Here is a 14,414-nt window from a genome sequence, read left to right as displayed (position 1 = left end):
AACCAACTCTTGAGGGAGTGTATTCCACATTTTCATAGCTCCTTTCTGTATTTGCAGATAAAATCTCTTTTCCTCTAGACATAAAGAGTGCCCCCTTCTGTGATGATCTTAAAGTTAATAACTCAACACCAAGTTCACTATATGGACCCCTTATGTATTTGTACATGTTGATCATATCCCCCCTTAATCTCCTCTTCTAAAGAGAGAATAAATTCAGTTCCTTTAATCTTTCCTGATAGCTGAGCTCCTCTATGCCTCTTTATCAGTTTGAATGCTCTTCTCTGCTCTTTCTCCAGTTCCCTGATATCCTTTGTGAGAACTGGTGCCCAAAATTGAACTGCGTATTCCAGATGAGGTCTTACTAATTTGATAAACTAAATAAAATAAAATACTATGATTTGTTACAGGTGTAAAATGATGTCTCTCTCTGGAGTTCATACCTCTCTTAATACAAGAAAGGAGTTTGCTTGTATATACTATACTAAGTATATTTCTGTACTAAGGAAATCCTTTGTATGTATAACTTAAAATACAACACCAGTTGATAAAATTGATACCCATCAACTCGGTAAATAAGAGAAGTATGATGTCTGGGGAAAAAGTAGCTTTTTCAACAGCCAAACTGCTTATAATGTTCTCTCTGGAGCAGAGGAGGAGAAGGTGTTTGGGTCTTCCCAAACATTTTGTATTTATCTAGCTTATTAAATGAGCTTTCATATAACTTGCTGATAGCTAAGGTTGCAAACTTGAGCTAAACAGTTTGAGGCATCATAGTAGGCAAGAAATGCTTCAAATGTCAGTAATTTACACTGATATAGTTGTTTCATTACAAGAACATCTTTCTTTCTGTAGCTTACATCTTTCAGAAGGCAAAGTGCACTCAGGCAGAATGCATCTAGTATGCAAATCCCTGGTAGATTGCCTCTTGTGTCACTCCCTGCTTTATGGTCGGTTCCTTTGACTTTAGCTTCACTTACAGGTTTTTGAAAGTAAATGTTGAAATGTGAGCCTGCTTACTCTATTGATTGAGTTGGTGATTCTTAAAATACAAGCTTGAATCCTGTGCTCTGCGGATCATTGTGTTGTCCCCTTGGAGAAATTAGATCAGTGATCTGTATCGCTCTGCCTTCCAGGCAGGTGATGACTGTCACGTGAAGCAGCTGTTTGCAGATTCTAAATGCTACATATCCCTTGTCTTAGGAAAGGTCTTACAAAGCTTTGGGAGGCTAAGCTGGAAAATTAAGCACAGCTGATCAAAGTGATCACGCAGACACCTAGTTTAAATGTCCTCCTACAGTACTTGTATGTCAGTCATTTTAATCCATCAATCACCGCTTCTTTCTTCATTAAAATCCCCTTATTAGTCCCAAAGAGCAGAAGAAAAATGACAGTAATTTTGTAAGAAGGCACAGAATGCATTTAAACAATTTAAATTCCTAACATGCTAGTCAACGTTCAACTTCTGCACGCTGCTCATTAAAATAATGGGTCCTGGAATGATACCTGCGTTTATCTTAAAATGTAATTGTCTTTGGTGCTCCATGGGGAATATTGTAAAACTGATACAAGCGATCCATGTTTGTATGCATTTTCTGGTGAGCTTGTTATATATTTCTGGTGTGCTTCTGTGTGTGTGCTCTGAATACCTAGATTGTGAGCTCTAACGAGCAGAGCCCTCTTATTCCTCCTGTATTGAATTGTATTGTAACTGTACTGTCATGTTGTAAAGATAAAGATAGGGACTACTGGCGCTCAGAGTTTCACAGTGGTGTAGTGGTTAGCACTTTCACCTAGCAGCAAAAGGGTCGCTGCTTCGAATGCCAACCAGGACACTACCTGCCTGGAGTTTGAATGTTTCCTCCGGGTACTCATGTTTCCTCCCACACTCCAAAGGCATCCTGGGAGGTTAATTGGATCCTGTCTAAATTGGCCCTATTATGTGTATGTATGAATATGAGTTAGGGAACTTAGATTGTAAGCTCCTTGAGGGTAGTGACTAATGTAAATGTACAATGCATATATAAAGCGCTGCGTAAATTCACAGTGCTATATAAGTACCTGAAATTAAAAAAAAAAAAAAAAAAAAAAATATATATATATATATATATACATATATATATAGAGAGAGAGAGTCCAGCCAGCAATGAATATACATATATATATATATATATATATATATATATATATATATATATATACCAATGATCAGGGTAAAATAATCCATTGAATGTCACTGGTCCATGGTAATTGGGGGTGCAATAAATAAATACAGCTGCGGCTGCTGTCCTTGTGTTGTAAAGCACTGCACAAACTGTTGGCACTACATAAATCCTCTATAATAATAATAATCAGACACAAGGCAGCAATTGCCTTATTGACTTGTGCAAATTATAAGAAGCTACCAATAGGATTCTTCTATTTTAGTGGAACCTTAAGGGGAAATGTTGTCAAATATAATTATGGAAAATTCATACAAATGATATACAATAGTTAATGCCAATATTTATTATAGCATAAATTAAAAAAGGCCCCCAAATGGGAGCAGAGAAACCAAAGTTTCCATCATATGAAACAATGGAGATCGAATGCACATAATTCCCTTTACCAAGGGCTGGTCAAAAACATGATTATTGTAACATCTAGAGGTTTATACAAGTGGTAATTCCAGCTGTTTGCAGATGAATTGCATCCTATTTGCACATCAAGTACAGAAGATGCTACTCCGAGCTGGGAATTCCAACGCGTTTCAAAACATTCAAACTTTTACTTCATCAGGGATTATTTGCCACTCTGTAATCATGAATGACCATCATTAAACTACAATTCTTCAATGGAATAAGTACAATAATTTACAGTCATATATACTTAATAATACATACGTATACTCACAGAAATAAGTTGCAATTTTGACACATAAACAACCTTAAAGTGGAGTACATCTGTTCTCCCCCATAGTTTGCACAAGAGCCTAATCGGGTCCCTTTCACCTATTGAAATGTCCACACCATTAGAGTGAATTTCCATATGGGAGAACTGAAAATTCTTGAGAAATACCCAAACTAAAAAAAAAAAAAGCATAATTATATAAATGCATAAATGTTCCTTGCAGTAATAAATTGTAACCACAAGGGGGATTGTAGGAGAGAGGAAAAATAACATTCACTTATATCCCTAAATGGTCATTATACTTACAAGGGAAATACTAGTGATATAGATGTATCTGTGAAGGGCCCCAGAACGTTTTGAGGAGTGTTCCCAAAGGCTCCTGGTGGATAAGCCCTTCAGCTTCCATGAATGCAATAATGTGTATTATAATCTAGACCTGTGCTTTCATCTTCATGAAGAAAGAATGTGAAAAAGAATGAATGAATGCCTCTAACAGCTCAAAACTTCACCTTAAGTACCACTGTTGGACACTTGAGGGTTCTGAATTGGTTGATAACGTACGTTTGATCTTAACATTAAAAGGCCCCACCCCTTGTTACGTCATGAACCAGTACATGCTAGATTGGTGATGTCACAAGGGGGCCACCAGTAAATGTAGCCAAATGGTCTGGCCCCTTGCCTATATAAGAAATGTCAGCCAGCCTTCACGGATGGCGGGATTTTCTTTATCTTTTTCTTTTTGTGTCCAGCGGGTGGCGTGATTGATGGTGGATTTACATCCAGGGACACGATTTTTTTATTTTTTAAAAAAAGAATTGTCAAAAACTGTGTCTTTTTATTACCTTGTCACACTTTTTGGGTGAATGGATAGAGGTACGATGTACCCTATATTCATTCACATGGGGGGGCGGGGATCTGGGGGCCTCCTTCTTAAAGGGGGGCTTCCAGATTCCAATTAGCCCCTGTCCGAAGACCCCCACAACCACTGGCCACGGTTGTGGGGATGAGACCCTTGTCCCCATAAACATGGGGAAAAGGTGCTTTGGGGTGAGCCTCCCTTGCCCCAAAGCACCCACCCTGCCATGTTGAGGACATGTGGCCCGGTATGGTTAAGAGGGGGTGCTCACTCGCCCCCCCCTTTTCCTGACCTGCCGGGCTGCATGCCAGAATAAGGGTCTGTTATGGATTTTGGGAGGACCTCATACCAAAATTTCTTTTGAAAAAATCCATACCAGACTCCAAGGGCCTGGTATGGATTGGGGAGGGGGGCCCCAATGCCGTGTTTTGTTTTTATACATTTTAATTGTCAGCTTTTTTTTTTAACAATCAGCTGTGAGCGAGGAAGCCCACTGACAACTGATGAGTCAATGGTTGTTAAGGAGGTGGCAGCCAGCTATTTTTTAAAAAAAAACAGCCTGGGGGTCCACCGACCCCCAGGCTGTTTTTTGACAAATACTGCATGTGATACCACCAGCTAAACTCTGTGGTGTTTATCGCATGCTTTTTAACGCTCTGGTTTGTTTGCAAATTGGACTTAAGAGCTTTTTATGTGGTATTTACCGACACACTCTTTTCAGTAAATAGCGCATAATCGTTATTTTTTATTTCTATTTCCTCTTTCGTTTTTGGTTTACATGTGGTAAACGTTAGTGAATCGACCCCCTGGTCCTGGGAAAAAGAGTAAAGCCCCTTCCACAAGGAGGGGGGGCTTCTGCAGACAAACACAGCCCGCTATCCACTGGTTTGATGTAAACAGACCTCCGTTCCGTTTAAACCTGACTGCCATCTGATCCAATCTGCTAGAACAGATCTCCATTGATATGTTTTTGATTGCAACAGATTGAATATCGATGGGTGTAAACAGACAAATGTCCGTTTGTCAGCTGCTCCATAGTATAATGGAGGATCTTAACAGGTCTGCCTGGCAAACTGACAGACCGACCCAATTGGTCCATCCGTGTGAATGGGCCTAAAAGTTTTTCCTATATTACATCACTTACGTAACAGAAGCTACAAGATGACCTATGGATAACATAAAATATAGATAAAGCTAAAGGTACGGCTATTTACATGTATGTAAAAGTTTAAATTGCAATTTTTTAGTGTTTACATTGAAATAGCTTCATTTTACTAGAATTGTAAAAAGATTATCTGTCGTATGGTTTGGTATAAACGATCACCCTGCCCAGAAGCACACAGCACCTTGTTGATTGCAGATCAGCATAAACATTTACAACCTAGAGTTCCTGGTTTGCACACCATGTGATATTATTAATCTGCTTTAACTTGTCAGTATGAAGCCTAGGGACATTACCGATATGCAGATGTATTATTAAGGAGGTGTAAGGCCCTGTTCACACCTGAGCGTTTTTCAGCCCATAAAATGCTCATCTGTGAAAATCCAAAACGCCCAACAATCAAAATCCCATTCATCTCAATGGCCCCTGTTCAAATCTGAGCGTTTTGTCCCCTGAAGCAAAACGCCTGTGTCTCAAAAAAGTACAGGAGTTTCTTTTTGGGCTGATCAAGAGCTGTTCTGGTCCCATAGGAATGCATTAAAACGCCGTTATCGGCGTTTCACAGGCGTTTTTCAAACACACAGGTGGTCTCCACCCCATTTAACACACCCATTTTTTAAGATAAATCAAAACGCCCTAAAAACGCTCATAGAAACTCCAAACAAACGCCAGAGAAATTCCCAAAAAACGCTGATAAAATGCCCAACAAATGCCCAAAAAACGTTTAAAAAAACGCCTACAAAAAAGCCCAAAAAACGCCTGAAAACTATACACTCAGGTGTGAATGCAGCCTAAAAACTATAAGCCAAAAAAAAAAATAAAAAAATCAAAACAACCTTGTAACCATACTTATCAATTTAGAAAATCTGATATTCAAAAAATTGCTTTGGGTAAGTTATATTTGTACATTGTCTGTCAAACAAACTAGATTAAGTACTCATCACCTAGGCTAAATGATCATGGTTTCAAGCTGTTTTCTCTTCTTTGTGGACCTCAGCAGGGGTTCATTTTCCTGTGACTGGTACATAAATGGAAACATTTCTTATGATTTAAGATCAATATTCATTTGAAGAAATGTGGAAAAAAGTGCGTGGAACATAAGCTGAAGAATGATCGTCAAAGAATATGCATTCTTTATGTGACTTGACTCCCCTACATCAGTTTCTTCATAATTGCAGTCTGCTGGGGAGGGCATTGTTGATCCTTTGCTGCTTATTTTAAAAATGAATTGTAATATGTTATCTTTTACTATTTCAGGCAGAATACAATAGTAAGGAATAAATATCAGTTCTGAGATGTATCTCTCCTGAACTCAAGTGTTAATTGGAATTGCTTTCAGGATATAGATGGTCAAGAACTCCTCTCATCCCTGCATGAATAGGCAGGGTACATACTTCTGTTCTATCTGTTGTTAAGTAGCTTTCTATTTTGCTGACCATCATTTGCATCTGACTGCAAAACCAAATCTCAGTGCAGCTTTATAAAAACATTTACTGTTTTTGAGATCCCCATGGTGTCATACCAAAAAATAAAAGGACCGAGTTTTTAAGCCTTCCCAGCGTTATCAACAGCAAAACGAAAGATTTTGGCTTTGCATATACTTTTAACAAAGCGGCAAATTTATTCTAGTTATCTGATTCAACAGATCAGCTAATTTGCTTACAAGCTGCCCTTTCTAACCTCAGAAACTGAGTTAAAATGTTTCCAGGTTACATTTAGATAACGCATCAGCTCTCCTGAAATCAGAACAGTTCTACAGATTTCTTTTCTTCTATAGGACTGAGTGTTAAACTACCTATACACTATCACAGTTTGAAAGGTACCACTTATTTTATGTTATTGGTCATTTCAGACTAAATAGAGGTTGAGTATTTTCTCTTGCCAACATATTCCTTTCTGCTCGATACGATGAGAGTTTCTGAAGCTATCAAGATCACGCCTGTATCTTAAGTACTTTAAAACCTATATTTAATATTTCCTTTGCTTAACCACTTGCTGCAAATGGACGTATCTGTACTTCCTCGGCTTTCAGTGGTTTTTAGAGCTAGTGATTTTTTTTGTGTTCTGAAAGACTTTACAGCCATCTGATTATCTTTACAGGGGGCAGAAGGGGTCCCCCCTCCCTCTCGCTGCCGCCTTTCCTGGACTTTCCTGTTATACTGGGGAGCCTGGGACTGATGTGGCATTCAGGTTGGCTTACCATAGGGATGAAGGAGGAATTTCTGTTCCCCAACTAATCTCTATGGTATATGAAACCAGAAGCCAGGAAGATTCTGCCGCTTCGGTTTCTGTTTGTTGTTTATGAGATGTTACCAGCTTGTAAAGAATCTGATCAAACTGATCTGGGTTTAATCATATGCTTTTGAGAGCAGAGGAGAGATCTGGAGTCTAATGGAGCACCTGTCACCAGCCATGCTATCACAAGGGATGTTATTTATCCTTTGTGATAGTGATAATAAAAAATGATTAAAAAAATTTGAGACCATGTAAAAAAATGTAAATAAAATAAATAATACAATTAGAAAATGAAAGTGCCCCATCCCCCCATGCTCCCGTCCAAATGCATTTGTAGGTGCCGCATGCATATGTGTAAACTGTGATGGCACCACACGTGTGAGGTATTGCCATGAACATTAGAAAAAGAGTAATATTTCTAGCACCAGATGCCCCTGTTTAATGCTAAACTAGTAACCTGTAAAGACTTTTAAAGCATTGCATATGGAGATTTTTAGATTCCCCAATTTGAGGTGGGCTACCTTGACGAAGCTTACCTGAAAGATGTTATTCTTATTCTTTTGATGGTCTACCACACAAGCAGACTCTGGGGCAGAACTGTGTGTGCTGGAAGTGTTTTGTGCAAGAAGGTATTCTCTGACTATTTTTGGCAGCTAAAATAGTGATCACTTGATCCTGTCAGGGCATAACAAACTTGCTTTGAGTCTAGGAGCCAGCTAAAAAAGTTAGAAGCCAGTTTTTAAACCACTTACCTACTGGGCACTTTCACCCTATTCCTGCCCAGGCCAATTTTCAGCTTTCAGCGCTGTCACACTTTTAATGACTATTGTGTGGTCATGCAGCACTGTACCCATATTACATTTTTTTCACACAAAAAGAGCTTTCTTTTGGTGGGATTTAATCACCACTGGGTTTTTATTTTTTGCTAAACAAATGAAAAAAGACCGAAAATTTTGCAATTAATTAATTAATTTCTGTTATAAAATGTTGCAAATAAGTAATTTTCTTCTTCGCTGATATATGGTGATGAGGCGGCATTGATAGGCACTGATATGCTGCACTGAGGGGGACTCGTATATGTTGCTCTGAGTAGCACTGGTGGCCACTGATAGGCTTCTCCGATGGGCACTAATAGGCTACACTAATGCTCAATGCTATGTTGCACTGATGGGTACTGATAAGGAGGCACTTTCGAGGCTGCACTGATAAGGCAGCATTGATGGGCACTGATATGCTTCACTGATGGGCATTGATATGCTGCCCTAATGGGCACTGATATGCTGCACTGATGGGCACTTAGGAGGCACTGATGGTCACTGATATGCTGCACTGATCATCAGGGCACTGATAATCAATGCTCTAATTATCCGTGTGATTGTCCCTTGTTGCAGGATAGCTGGTTATCATGCTGTGTCAGCGCTAAAGAAAAGAAATGCCAATAACCAGCATTTCTGTACATGTGATCAGCTGTGATTGGACACAGCTGATCACATGATAAAGGACCGCTGTAAGTGGTCCTTTACCTTCATTTGTGATTACCTGTGTCCAAAGGGGGGCCGGTATCTGTCAGGACGTCAACAGACCACCTACCTAGAACTGAAAAGACAGCCACAGCACGGTTGGCAAGTGGAAGGTGGGTGCAGACGGCTGACAAAAGCCCAGGCGCCAGGGCGTAATTTCCCTTTGAATGTAATGTATGTAAGCCCAAACATTTAAACCAAATATTTTCTTTGCCATGTCCTTGTAAGGTCAAAAAGTTGAATGTTTTTTTGTATTTCCTGCTTTTAGTCAAATTATAACTGGTGATCCTGCCAGCGAAGTGTATTCTTAAATACTTCCTAGGGTGATATTGCTTACTCCGTTATGCTGCAACAACGTAAACGTTTCCTACGCACTCTTGATTTCGTCTACAAGCAGCCAGCGTACAGTGTGCTGACATGTTCTGCTTGAATCACTTTAGTAAAACTCTGATGTTCAGCCTAACACATCAACAGGAAATTCATACAAGAGGTCTACAGGATGTGCAGGGAGAGAAAACATGAGGAAAGAAAAGAAAAAGCTGAATATTTTAACAAAAGAAAACATTTTTTAAATACTTTTTTTTAAAATGCTCATGTGAGAGCTAGCGAATGAGCTTTTTTTTTTTTTTTTTTTTTTTTTTTTACTTCTTCCATCTATCCTCAGTTTCCTCCCCCTTCCCTCTTCTAGGTTTGGAAGAATCTTTTTTTGCGTCTTTTTAACATTCCTCTTCCTTTCTTCAGGGGTCCTTAATATTTCTTTCCAGATACACTCTTGAGAGTTTCTTTATTGTTTGGATGACTATATAAGCATTGTAAAGAGAGTAGAGAGAAATGCTAAATGTTTACCCAGGGTGCAGTTTGCAGAATTCCATTACTTCCATAGTTTATGCATTGAGGTCTTCATTATAATACTGAAATTTGAATTCGAAGAGAAGCTATGTAAACATCCCTTGAAAAGACTATATTGTCATCTTATTTGTAACTGTGAAAAGCTTACTATAAATTATTGAAACAGTTGCAGCTCAGCAGATTGTCTATTTGCGGGGTCAGGTTTAATTCAGAATGGCGGAATTTCTAGACTGGTCAGTTTAATGAGAAAACTTCAAATGTTAAAGTGAAACATCCTTTACAGCCAAAGAGGCTACCATTTTAGCCTCTGCATGATCTCCAGTTGACATGGTGCTGCACATAAAATCAGTTAGAACGCCAGCCATTTGATAAAACAAATGAGGTATTGGGTGGAGGCGCTGCCCTTTGTGTTACCTTTGGTTGGTGTCCAAATATCACAGGTGTCGTGAATGCACTAATTATTGCAATATGCCTGGCAAATAAATTAGTACTTCAATAATTTGCTTTAAAGTGATAAAAATGTCATACGTAACCATAAAAAATTGCCATCGATCATACAAATCCTTATATCAGTATGCAAAAAATCACAAAAACGAAACCAAAACCTGGTGCAAATGATGCTATAAAGTGCGCGTACAAACTGTCCTAATTATATTAGTTGTACATCCAAATAGTCTCTGTGTCCATAAGGAATCAATATTTAAATGTGTGGTTCCCTTGAAGTTGTTGCTGGGCTTGCTGATCCTTATAGTGCCATCCGTGAAGTGATAATGATGTGTGTCAACACATTAAGGTAGTGTCTGAGTATGCAGTGAGCCTTGGTGTCCTCACTCGTGCCCCCCACCTGGTATCACACTCACCAGAGATCCTACCCCTTTCAATGGGGGTATATGGCTTTGTTGAATAGATATACTGGTGTCTGTGTCTCCTTCACGGCCATTCACTGATGTTCCCCCTCGCTATGTCATCCTATTGTTCTTGGTGGGATACAATTAACAGCCCCCATAGTGTAAATCCAATTTACATTTTATTAATAAAGATATATACACTTACATAACAGTATTGAAAGTTGCGCTTGTAAACCACAGGAGATAAAACGGGGGTCTTGTGGACTCAGAGACTATTTGGATGTACAACTAATATAATTAGGACACTTTGTACGTGCACTTTATAGCATCATTTGCACCAGGTTTTGGTTTAGTTTTTGCGATTTTTTTTCCATGGATTTGTGATATTTTGTACACTAATATAAGGATTTGTATGATCAATGGCACATTTTTATGGTAATATATGACATGTTTATCACTTTATAGCAATTATTTAAGTACTAATTTATTTGCGAGGCATATTGCAATAATTAGTGCATTCAGGACACCTGTGATATTTGCACACCAACCAAAAGTAACACATAGGGCAGCGCCTCAACCCAATACCTTGTTTGTTTAATCTAGATCCCACCTTTGCAGTAGGAGAATTGAGGGCAGCAGCTTGCGATATTTATTGATATATATTTTTGGGTATATATCAGCACATTCCACATACAGCTAATCATTTATTAAGTCTTGGGCAACAGCATGGATTATATTGTCCTTTAACACCAGCCATTTGATGGCTTCACATTTCAGTTGAAACTACACCCAAATGTGAAAGATTTTTTCACAGTATGCCTTACAGTGGTTGTAAACCCTTATATATACCCAGTGAAGTGACTGGCCTAAGGTGATACACAGTGATGAAATCCTCCTTATCCTCCTACATAAGTTGTACCTGTTTATCTGCATCACTCTTTTCTCTACATCTGTTCAAAATGCTGAATTTTAAAGCTTGTCAGAGAGTTGAGAAAAAAGGGGGAAGAGAGCTCAAGTCAGTCTGCAGAGCTCAGTGGGAAGAGTCCTGAGAGCTGATTGAAGGGAAAGGACACACCTTCCTGCACACAGGAACAGAACTGAGACTGTCAATCATCTGGAGCTCCCTCCACTGTCACCTTTTTCTCTTGGTGTCTGGATACATTTGTCAGAAGTGATTCATGCTGATAGCAAAGGAATGAAGCAGCAAACAAAAGTGACACAGGGCTTATTCACACTTGACTAAATTTATAACGCTTAACAAATGCTCCTATAGCGTTGGTATGGGTATTGGACTTGTGTTAAGGAGCTTTAGTATGGGCACTAGACTGGAGTTTTACAACCATTAATGAGGCGTTAAAATGCTACCCAAATGCCCTATGGGCAGTTTTGAAGCATTTGATGAGCATTAAGGTGCGTTAAAACTGTTCCATAAATGCCTATTCCGTTGCAGGAAATAAACAAATCTTAATGCCCCGCAACTGCGTGCCAGAGCATTTGCGAAGCGTTACCATAGACTTGAAACAGAGGCATTGAAAGGCTTCAAACGTTTCCTGACCCAACCTAAGGATTACATTTTTTCAAGCGATGCTAACGCTTCATGTTTTGAGAGCGTGAACAGCACTGTGTGCTATCTTTTGTGTTATTTGCGGAGGCCAGGAGTCTCCAAACTATGGCCCTCCAGTTGTTCAGGAACTTCAATTCCTATCATACCTGGTCAGGTCTGTGAATGTCAGAGTTTTACAATGCCTCATGGGGCGTGTAGTTCCTGAACAGCTGGAGGGCCGTAGTTTGGAGATCCCTAGAGGCGTTTGAGGAGCGTTTTTAATGCCTCTCAAACGTCTGCTTTTAATGCCGCTGTGAACTTAGCCTTAGTGCTTTTAATTAGGGATCGACCGATTACCAGCACCACCGATATATCCGGGGCCGATATGCACTTTCCCCGCTATATCGGAATCGGCCCCTGAGGTTACAGATATTGCCGATATTTCGGGAAAGTGCTGTACCGGAGTGATGCCTGCAGCTAGAGGCATCATCCCGTTACCGGCGTCTATAGCCAACGGTCGGCTGTCTTGTAATGACAACTGATGTGGCTGAGAAGCTGGCTGTCATTACAAGGAGCGGGAGGGGAACTCCCCCCTTCCGCCGCCTTCCGCAGCTCGCCCGGGTCTCCCGTCCCACCGGGAGACCCGAGCATCCTACCTGCACGGCCGCTGAACAGAAGACCCGATCAAAGCCGCATTCGGCTCTGATCGGGTCTCCATGTGCGCAACCCAGAAGTGATATCATGACATCACTTCCGGGTACTCGGCGCCACATTATAAAAACTGACAGCATTCAAAACAGCCAAACTTGGCGTTCTGAAAGCTTTTCAATGCCGAGAAGGGGTTTGAGGTCTTTTAGACTCCCAGATCCCTCCTCAAGAGTACCTGGAACAAAAAAAAAATAATAATTTTTTACATGCCCAAAATTATGTCCAAAATATCGGGGTATCGGCATTAAAAAAACAATATTGGTCGATCACTACTTTTAATAGAGACAAGTACACACTATAGAGAGGTATGCTTTGTTCATATTTCATGTCTGAGGTTTATAACCACTTTAAATGTAGCTGTTGTGGGAAACCACTTTTTTGCACTGACTTTCGAGCCTAATTGTGTTCATAATCGTTTCCTGGTTTGATTTTGGATTTTTAATTAAGTTTAACTGACATTTATGGAAGGAACATTCCTAAATTGCTATCAGTTATGTAAACACTAATAATTAGGGTACTACTACATAAATGGCTATTGACAGAACAATTAATATTTAATCCAGAAATAAATCCTGCCTGCAGAGTGTATGAAATGTACAGTTTATAATCCTTGGTGACAATGTCTCTGTAAGTTTATTATCATAACAGTAAAAAATGGCTGTCTCTCTCTCTTTTCTTTTTTTAAATGTCTTTTATGATTGTCTTATCAAAGGGATGTGCTATTTGCTGCATCTCTTCTTCATGCAAATAATCAGACTTCTAGATTAGTGGACTATAGTAATCAAATCTCACGCTTCTTTCTTACATTAAATCAACCTGAGAGTATCTGAGTGGACATCCCTGCAAGACATTGCGCTGAACAATTAGGTGTTAAAAGGGGCATACTGCTGGTTAAAGGCAACAGATTTCTTTATTCACATTAGAGGCAAGCATTCTCTAATGAAAAGACATATTTGTGACCTTGTAGATTTATTTGAAATGTTATGTCCCTCCAGCTGTTTCAGAACTACAAGTCCCATGAGGCATTGTAAAACTCTGACATTCACAGACATGGCTAGGCATGATGGGAATTACAGTTCCTGAACAACTGGAGGGCCATAGTTTGAAGACCCCTGATGTACACCTAGGCTTTTAGGATTGTTTAGGAGCTGCTGTGGTTAGGGGAGGTTCAACAACCTTCACCTGAATGAGGAAGAATCGCACTCAGGATAGGAACGTTTGACCTCCAGCTGCGATTTTGCGCGTTTTGCATTTTCCCGCGGCTGTGTGTGGAAAAAAATTTCATAACCGTGTCTTATGAACAGATGAAGAATTATTTTAAGAAAAAGATACTTACTGTCTGATACATACTTTTCTAAATATGTAAGGCCTATTTCACACAAGTTTCAGCTTCTATAAGAAGAGTGTAAAATGTAAATGTTGAACACAGACCCTACTTTAAGGCAAGGCTTCAAGTAGCACTGAAGCCTGCTAGCAGCTTGTTTAAAGTGGCAATCAGTACTCTCAAAAGTATCTGTGTTCAACATTTATAAACTGGAGCTGAATGGTACTTTTAAAGTTTCAACAAATCTTGCTGAAAGCTCTGCAAATGCTTTGTAAAAGCTTGCTGTTCAAATTGCTCTTATACAAGCTGGAGCGTGTGTGAAACAGGCCTAAAAGTTTTTTAACCTTTTTTTGTGCTGAGACTTGTTACCAGGACAGAATATTGAATGGCTCATCTCCCAGTAATATACAACTAGAGACTGGGCTCAAGCATGTTCAGTTTCTAGTCCGAACCCACATGAGCGATACCACCAGAACGTTGTCA

This window comes from Pelophylax lessonae, assembly GCF_965119305.1.
Source record: "Pelophylax lessonae genome assembly, chromosome: 2".
NCBI classification, from domain to species: Eukaryota; Metazoa; Chordata; class Amphibia; order Anura; family Ranidae; genus Pelophylax; species Pelophylax lessonae.
Note: the sequence above shows the minus strand (reverse complement) of the source record.